The sequence below is a fragment of the Mastigoproctus giganteus genome, chromosome 1 (genome assembly GCF_048544385.1).
Source record: "Mastigoproctus giganteus isolate SK-2022 chromosome 1, ASM4854438v1, whole genome shotgun sequence".
In the NCBI taxonomy this organism is placed as follows: domain Eukaryota; kingdom Metazoa; phylum Arthropoda; class Arachnida; order Uropygi; family Thelyphonidae; genus Mastigoproctus; species Mastigoproctus giganteus.
The window spans coordinates 40,885,275-40,895,216 of record NC_143575.1 but is presented as its reverse complement, the minus strand read 5'-3'; positions in this window follow the sequence as shown (position 1 = coordinate 40,895,216).

Sequence of the window (9,942 nt, the reverse complement as noted above, 5' to 3'; positions counted from 1 at the left end):
AATGGTAGCAACTGTAAACAAATGCAAACTATACGCACAAACTTGTGATGTGCAATGGACATACCCATGAAATGCTGCGACTATCCACAATAGTTGGTATACCAGTTTTTCATGCCCCTTAAAACGTAACGCCCTGGTATATACCATCATGATGGATGTTGTTTGTACCTTTCTGTGTAATCTTTTTCTCTGTTATGATGGAACAATAAAGAAATTGTATTTATTTTAAGCCTAAATAAAATTAAAATATCAGAAAAAATTGTCATGCATGAAGATGATCTCAATGCTCACAGCAGAAGGAATTTCGCCTTTATTGCGAGTTTCCTTTCTCTTATATTACCTTAGAACAACTGCTGGATTTTTCCGAGAGTTGCATACACTTGCATGTTTATAACGCAATTCCCGCTCATTTGTACTGTCCTGCAAACTGCATTGCTAAAGGGTTAATCTGTCCATTTATTTAAATGATTAAATGCTGTCATGACAAGCTCTTTAGGGATCCTAGTGGTCCCTCATCAGACGACAGGTAATTTCTAGCTATCCTGTGTGATAACACTGTTATGGGACCATTTTTTTTTTTTTTTTTTTGGTACAAAGTCGCCACGATTGCATACCTGGATTTATTCGTCCATTATTCAACGAATAAAATTCCATCTGATTATCTAGAACTAGCTTTTCAAAGAAGTCCCCATTTGCTTCAGCGAATAAGTTATTGTAGCAGGGGTGATCATTTAATTCGCGGACTGGTGCAAGATTTTATGTTTACCGTGCGAATTTTCCATAACTACCATTAGAGGCGCTCTCCCTGATCGCTACTGAGTAGACTTTGTGTGCGCATACCAATGCTTGTCGAGTTAGCGTTGCGTGAAGAGAGTTTTTTTAGCCGCGTGCCACTGACGATCGTTTAGAAGCAAGTATCATATCGGATCAACAGATTGAACAGCGATTCGTTATTGTGTCAGACGGGGCTTAAATGCATCGGAAACAGCTAAAGAGACGAATGAAGCGTGCGGTAATGAGTATCTTGGTAGGACGGCCATATTCCGGTGTGACCCAACTTTCCGGTGTGAAGTTGTTTCTCCATAAAGACAATGCCAGGCTCCATACGGCTAATATCGTACAGGCAGTGATCATTGCCATAGCTGCCGAGGCTCTGCCACATCCCCTTTTCACTGGATTTAGCCCCATGTGATTTCTTCCTGTTTCCACGTCTGAAGAAAGCTCTGAAAGGCATGCGTTTCGCATCCGATACAACGATGTTTGCAGAGCCACAATGGAAACACTTCGCAGTCTTTAGAAAAATGGCTTGCAAGAAGCATTTAATGCGTAGGTACGACGGTGGCGAAAGTATGCAACGTTCAAGGGAGAGTATTTCGAGAGGGAGAAATTCACAGAAGTCTCAGATGATGACAATTAAGATAAGATCGTGCACAGTCCGCGAATTAAATGATCACGCCTCATATTTACAGACTGCTATTTATACTAAAAAAGGAGTACAACAAGGCTCCTTCGGTCTACTGAACTATTTTCCTTAACTTTATATGAGGTTAAACCAAAAAAAAAAAAAAAAAAAAAAAACACTGTCCTAGCCGTTCTCGGCTAGCACAATGATTAAGATCGGTAGTTTACGCAGTGCAGAAAAGCGCATTTCGAATTCCGTAAAGATAGGAGAAATTTTTGTTAGTGTTTTTTGATGTCGTGCCAGAAGTAGAATTCTACAACAGATGAGACTTTTCCAATGCTTTCTCTCCTGAATATTCGGCTTTCCATCCAAGAAATAGGAAAATCAAGCATAGAAAAAGCCTAATTTACACGTACAATATATCGATACCTGAAGGCTTTAGTGCCCTCAGCCAGGGCTAGTTCTAGAATTCCCGGAGTGAAAGAATTAGTGTTCAGAAAAAGGGAACTCCTCCTCACCTAGTTTGAAGAGGCCACCTTTGTTGGAAATTAGGATCCATTTCAAGCTAGGGTACGGGTACTTGCACCTATTAGACTCTTCTAATCATCAATCCTGACCGGCTCAAATGCAAAACAAACAAATATATTTTTATCAAGGGCTGATTTATAAATTTGTATTCCGTAAGAAAAATATAAAAGTAATCACCAAAAACATTTATACACTTGTGCCATCACTTTATCAGATTCTGATTAAAAAGACGATGCGTGCTGTTGTGGTTTTGACGTACATCATTTTAAAAGGTCCTTATCTTAGGAAAAAGAAAACGTTTACTAACCATGCTGTTGTTTAAGTAGACGAAACAAATAAAAAACGCTAGGAGTGGGACAAGACCTATATGGATGATGAACAAGAAATTTCCATGTCAAATCATTAATGATCTATTTGGTGGCACATTCTGTATGTTATGTTGGGTTTTCATGCAACGGCAGTACTTCATACTCGTATCTTAGCAGCCCATGGGGGCTTTTGTGAAATGGGTCACTAATTTATTTTAAGAATCTGATTAGAAATTATGATCAGTATTCACAATATCTGTAGGTTTTCAATTCCAAGAAGAATGCTGTGACAGTCTTTGGAAATAGTCACCATTATTTTCCTTGCTCATAGCAGAGCTTTTAATTTCTTTGTTTGAGGAGAACCAGATGTTTCATAGTGAAGAACAGCACTTTATGCTATCGTGGATTGGTCTACCATCTGTTTATAAAAATCGTAATCGTTCATTTGGTATATACGGAGCAGGTTGTTTTTAACTTAACCGTATGACTTCCTTTGTATCCATACAACTACTCTCAGGCTTTGGCTAAAACTTCTTTTGGCCTAGTCACCATTTAATTTATATCACTAGGGAACATGGCAGTATTATATTTAGCAACAGCGCATTCTCAAATAGGAAGTCTTTGGCAATTTCCTAATTTATATAGTGGATAATCTCAACTTGGTTCGAATCTTCCCTCGAACCGCTATAAAACTTAAAATTTTGCGCTCGTAGCACAGTGGTATCGTCACCGTCCTCCCCACACCGGGTGGAAAAGGACCAGGTTCGAATTCCGTCGATGACGCGAGGAACTTTAATGGGATTTTTTCACTCCATGGCTGAGTTAGTTGGTCTCAGGCGTAGATAGCAAGGTTTTTCCCCAGAAACTGGAGTGTTTCGTCCAGCAAACAGACAAATCAACCATAGAACACACAAAGTTAACAGACATAAGACCCAGCACAGCAGATGAATTTAATTATTCAGGTGGCCTAAATATAATAGTTTGGTTTTTTTTTTTATAAAACTTAATAAAAAAAAAAAAAAAGACTGCAGTGGGCTAGCCTGGATATACCTTTCACCACATTCTTTCTTTATTATTGTTATTATTACTTGCTAAGTTTTCGCTCGCTCAAATAGGATTTCAGCATCCTGTGGGACTTCTGCTTCCCGTGAACCATCTCGAAAAACATTGATAGTAAGATCCAACGATGTGGTGGAAATTACAGTATAGTCGATGAGTCGCCGTTTAATATTCTCTAAATGATGGATTCTTTACCTTAGACAAATCAAATCAAATTATTATATTAGGACCACCCGTAATTTCTTACATATATACGTTTACATATGATGTCTGTAAATTGCGGTGTTCTCTGGTCGATTCGCCTGTTTTGCTGGACGAAAAAACCCCAGTTTCTGGGGGGAAAAAAACCAACCTTGCTATCTACACTTGAGACCGACTAACTCAGCCACGGAGTGAAAAAAGCCCATTAAAGTTCCTCTCGTCATCGACGGGATTCGAACCCGGGCCTTTTCCACCCAGTGTGGGGAGGACGGGGACGATACCACTGTGCTACATGCACTGACTCTTTACCTCAGACACTCAATCTCATCCATCAGAAACTGAATTTTCGTTCATCACCTCATCTAACGTCTAAAAGAATATTCGTGGCAGTGTTATATTTCGCCATCCGCTGATCGCAGTTTAACTTTACTGCTGGAGTACCGATAACTGATTGGACCAAAAGAAACTAATGGAGAAAGTAACAAACAATGGTAAATAATGTATCACCATGCGCTGATAGAATTAGAGACATCGAAGACAATAGACAGTAAAAATTAATCCGTAATAAAGTTAATCAGGGAGTAACAAATGCTAAGGCAGACTTCGGCAGGTATGTGATAATCGTCAAAGTAACTCAAGTCTGAGGTATCAGTATATTGTGTCTATAATTTGGTGTATTCTTTGGTCAATTTGCAGTTTGCTAGACGAAAAGCCCAAGTTGGCAAGAGGAAAATCTAAGCAACCCTCATGTGAGACCGACTAACTCAGTTACGTTGCTATAAAAGCCCCAAAAGTTCCTGTGTCAATGTTTTCTTTAAGGACTGAAAGTATTATTATTAGACAGATAACAGTTATGATAAAAAAAATTAATAAAAATAAATAAAATACAGTAAAAAAAAAAAAAAGATTCTGTGATCACTGAACATGGATTAGTAGAGAGAGTGTCATACTAAGCGGAGGAGCAAATTACCAAATCCCTCGTTCCTTTATAATGTTTTTAGATTCAGGCAAAGTTATAGAGGAAGATTTATTATATGTGGCGTCTCTCCAAGTGAACAAAAGGATCATCTAGGCAGGAATGGAATTTATTTTATTAAACACATAGTGTAAATATACATTCGTGACATTGAAATTGTGGAACCTAGAAGAGCCTGCAAATCAGTAAGTGGATTAGTTGCGCCCGGGATGTAGAAATTTTTAAAATAGAAGACCAATTGGGAGGTGCTTTGCTGATATAAAAACGAACGTGGAGATCGTGGAGTTCAGAGCAACGCGCGCGCGCGCGCGCGTGTGTGTGTGACGCAATTAACAGGATTATGTCTCTCAGAACCGACTTCAGACAGCAAGGAGATTGTATAGAATGTTGAGGCATCGTGTTTGACACTGATATAAGCAACTCAGCGACGACAGAGGGCGGATTATCGACCTTCGAGAAGCTGAATGGTTGTTTCGTCATGTAACGGAACGTGTGGGGTGTGACAATACCAAAATGCAGAGTTGTTATGTTGTCGTAGGATTTTAGACGCGTCAGCAACCCAGGTCATGTTGCACCGTATATAGTTTGTAAATTGCATACGTTCTGTGGTTGATTTGCTGTTTGCTGGGCGGAAAACCAGAGTTTTCGGGAGGAAAAACCACGCTACCCTCGTCTCAGACGGACGAACTCAACCAAGTTGTGAAAAAGATCCAAAACATTCCTTGCGTCATAGAAGGGATTCGAATTCAGGTCTTTTCTACCAGGTGTTGGGAAAATGGTGATTATACCAACTGTGTTGCCACAGTTTTTGGTTACAGTGGCTGCAGGAAGGTACGACTGCTCGCAGAATGGGTAGTGGGCACGATGGAGAACTACAGAACGGGAAAATTGTCTTATCCATCGATAGGTTTACATAGTGGACATATTGTTAGGTACATAGTTACTTATCATGACGGTGCTAGGGGTTTCCTAAAAACCCGCGGAATGTCACTATGAAGAAGCATGAACACTGCTAAGCTAGTCGCGAGTGTCCTCGTGGTGGCACAGTTGTGATATCACCGTCCTCCCCACACAGGGTCGAAAAGACCTCAGTTCAAATCCTGTCGATGACGCGAGGAATTTTTATGGGTCTTTTTCATAACATGGCTAAGTTAGTCGGTCTCAGTCGAGACCGACTAACTGGCCTGCCCGTTTCACCGATCTAAATCCTATCGAACACATATCGGACGCTCTGTGGAGACGCCTAGTGGCACGTCCACACTCACCAGAAAATGTTCACCAGCTGAAGATGGCGCTGACAGAGGAATGGACGATGTTACCGCAAGAACTTATCAACAACATTGTTCTAAGTATGGACAGGCTGTGCAAAGCCTGCATCGACATTAGGTGTGGCCATATCTCGTACTGAAGACCATCTCTTCCCTTTGTTCCATCTTTGGCAGTGATGCATCTGTATCATGGCAGCCGCCAGTGCTATGCTCCCATTTTTGAATAAATTTATTTTGAATTTATGTTGCCTCTTTACCGTTTTGTTCCCGTTGTTGTGTCGGTGTTGTTTCCTTCATCATTTCTGTATTTCACGAGGTTCCTTTGGTATGCTTTTCCCATATCAATGCCACTCCTATGAGAAGCTACAGGTAAAAACCTGACTCGTCCTGAAATTTTGCCCACCAGTGTATATAAACGGAAGCAAGAGACCTCCAGCTTCCATGAAAAAGGTAAAGACACACTTGGGTCAGCAGAGAGGTAGAGCCATCATAAGAAAAGAAGATTACACCTGAGTTAGAGCACAGCCAAGGCCAGTAGGAGACAGTAGAAGATGCTACCCCTGAGGGGATTTCAAGAATCCCATTTTCTGGTAGTTCTGGAGTGGTCACCAGTATCTAAGCTTGATAACAGCAAATAAATACCACCACGGAGAGTTCGTCGTCAGCAGACTTACCCAGGAGACAAGTAGTCATCTAGGTTAAGAAAAATACACAACTGGTATAGCTTGGGAAATGGAGACTACAGTGTTGAAAAGGTGACCCTGAAACGGGAACACATTAGGTAATCACTTGGAGAACGTGTGCCCTGTAGAAGGAGTGAAGAATAATAAACAGGGTAACACGCTCCGTACCTACAGCCATATTGGGTATAATCCAACGAGCAACTTACAAATATTTTTTGCGCTGCAAAAAATATTTGTAAACTGCATGTGTTCTATGGTCGATTTGCTGTTTGCTGGACGAAAATCTCGAGTTTCTAGAAGAAAGAACCATGCTATTCGCGCTTAAGATCGACTAACTCAGCTACTTTGTGCAAAAGGCCCATAAAAATTCCAGGCATCCTTGACAGGATTCGAACTCAGGCCATTTCTACCTGCTGTGGAGAGAATAGTGATTATACTAAATGTTCTGTCCACGACGGCACGATCACAACAGCATGTAGAAAAGGCATGGGTTTGTTATCACAGCTTTCCTTAGTTATTTGATTTCTGGAGGGAGTTGAACGATTTTAACTCTAGGAAATTCTCACATTTTCGTCAGCAAACTGGAAAACCACCGAAAATAAATGCTATTACAGGCGCAATATATTTACTCCTCTTAGCTTTAGTTTCTTTAGCACTTAAAGCGCGCACACACACACACGACCTAGAAGTTATACGCTGCGGAATGATGTGCCACCTGAGGGAATACAGCATCAACCTAGCAGGGAATAAAAGAGAAGAAAGGACCAGACTTGAGAATCATGTGCAGCAGGCATGGCAGGAAAGGTGGACTGCTTTAACAAAAGGGGAAAATTACCAGGAAGATCCTGCCTACAGTCGGACGCGTGTATCCTAGAGCCCCCTCTTGGTTCCACCCAGGTCTATTTACAACGTTTCTCTTGACAGGCCATGGTGCCTTCAAGGTCAAGTTAACTTATTTTCGAATACGGAAGACCCTCCCCTCTGCACATGTGGAAAGAGAGAAACATGGTCCCACATTATGTACAGCTGCGACCATTATGAGGACCTCCGCTGTCGACTTATGACGGAACTCACATATATACCAGCAGGACTGGAGCATCACCTTCTAGACTCGAGGGAGGAGTTCCTGGCCTTCACGAAGTTTGCGCAAGAGGTGTTTTCTAGGCGGAGGACACTTATTGTTATTCATCACAACTAAAGCCAGTAACTGAATGAAACAACTCAACCTAATTGAACAGAAACATTGCTAACCACACTAAGGATCTTTTGCAACAGGACCAGGACCGGACACGGAACTGACGCAGAGCACTGCTCACCTGTCTCGAGATCCCTCTGCGGCGGAAGACACCAGTGATCACCAAATCAGACTTGACTCTATACATCTCCTGAACCTGACACCAGCGGCTGGGCATGCCTCACTGACCATCTGGGATCGCCTTCTCTATTGACTCACTTCAGTCTTACCCCCCCCCCCCTCAGTCTTCAGTCTCCCCACCCTCTCTCTCTAACTTTGCGATCGTGTCTAATAAAACCAAAATTATTCCAAACCTACACTCAAAACGTAAGTCAACAATGCAACAAGCCTATTACCATTCGGCCTACCCCCTTTCTGCGTAAAATATAGTATTTTTTTTTTAGGTCCTAGTCACTGAAATCTCAGGAAATTAGGCATTTCGGACCTGCCAGAGTAAATATAACTATACTGGGTGTACCTGGTCTGCCTCCACGGGGCGAAGTGTGAGCAACGATGGGTTCCCATTAGGGCCCAACGGCTAAAAGGCCAGATGAACAATGGTACAAAACATTACACATCACAATATCCATACACTTTTAAATCTCTGGCCTTTACAGTGTACTGTACCACACGACAATGTATACTATGCGGAGATAGGGAACCCCTAGTGTCGTTTGACCCAAAACACTTCTCTCACACACACACACACACACACACACACACACACACACACACACACACACACACACACACACACACACACACACACACACACACACACTCTCTCTCTCTCTCTCTCTCTCTCTCTCTCTCTCTCTCTCTCTCTCAGGCTCAGGGTAACTGGCGCCTCCGTAGCCAGTTACCTTCTCATCATACGATTTTAATCGTATGATGAGAAGGTGAGACTGGTTGTTTCACGAGAGGTACCATGAATTGAGAGCGAACGACGAGGACGCCAGACAATGAGGAGAATGTCCTACGTCTTGCAGAAGGCAATCCGAGTACGAGTACTCGAGCGATAGGCCAACGATTGGGTATTTCCCAATCCACTGTATGGAGGATACTGTCAACAAACCAAATGAGTTCATGCCATCTGCAACGCGTCCAGTCATTGGAGCCTGCGGATTATCCACTCTGGAGGACTTTTGCTACTTGGTTTCTTCAACAGAAACGCTTCGCAAATGCTGACTTCCAGCGGGATCGCTGTTCATGCGACCTCCCGTTCAACGTCCTCTACCGCATGACGAAGGCATTTCGGACCCTGCAATGCTAAGTGATTCCGATTCGTCTTTGTGCCTCCTACACCTCCTGCAAGTTTGTCGCACTGGTAGTGAATCACCCTGTATAGTTTTCTGACAGTGCAGACAAGCTGTTAGGATCTGCTAGACAAGCTGCATGGGGTTTTAGCAGTGATATACATGGATTTTGCCATCAGGGACAAGAAGGTGATTATCCTGTTGTATAAAGCAATGGTTAGATCGAACCTTGCATAAGGCATATAGACCCGGAAGCCTCATTTTAATAAGGATGTGGATCTATTGGAATGGGTGCAGAGAAGAGCAACCAAATTAGTCAGGAGCGGATTAAGGTCGACTGAGACCCCAGGCGCAGAAGAAAATATTGGGCCCTTTAAAAAAAAGAGAGACAGGGAAAATAAAAATACATGTTAACCATTTTTTAAAATAAATAAAAAATATTATGTACTATTAATGTTTTATTTCCAATAAAATTTGAATATAATATATGTATAATATAATTAATAATAGCATAATAATAATCACAAAGTTTTGAACTAATAGTTGAACTAATATGTTCAACTAATTTGTTGGGGTTTTGCGTGGGCCCTTAAGAAGTCGGGGCCCAGGGCGCGCGCCCGGTGCGCCCGCCGTTAAATCCGCCTCTGAAATTAGTCAGAGCACAAAACAGTAGTCTTACCAAATAAGTTTTCAGTTCTGCAAATTGCAGTCTGGGTAGCAAATTGGAAAGTGCCATGATTACCATCGTCGTCTTTCTACGCGGTCTAAAATAAAATAAACATGAGTTCGAATCCCATCAAGATGGAAGATATTTTTATGGGTTTTTCACACTGTGACCGAAGTAAAAATTTGATTTCGAGGAGAAACTTTTTTCTTTTCTTTCTTTTTTTTTTTTGTTTTTTACCGGAAGATGGAAATCGAACTGAGATCATTTCGTTATGAGATAAAGCAGCGACACTAATTACTGGGCTTTCCACAAACATAAAGAACAGTAACTGAAGCACTCCTTAGATCGAATCCAGTGGTA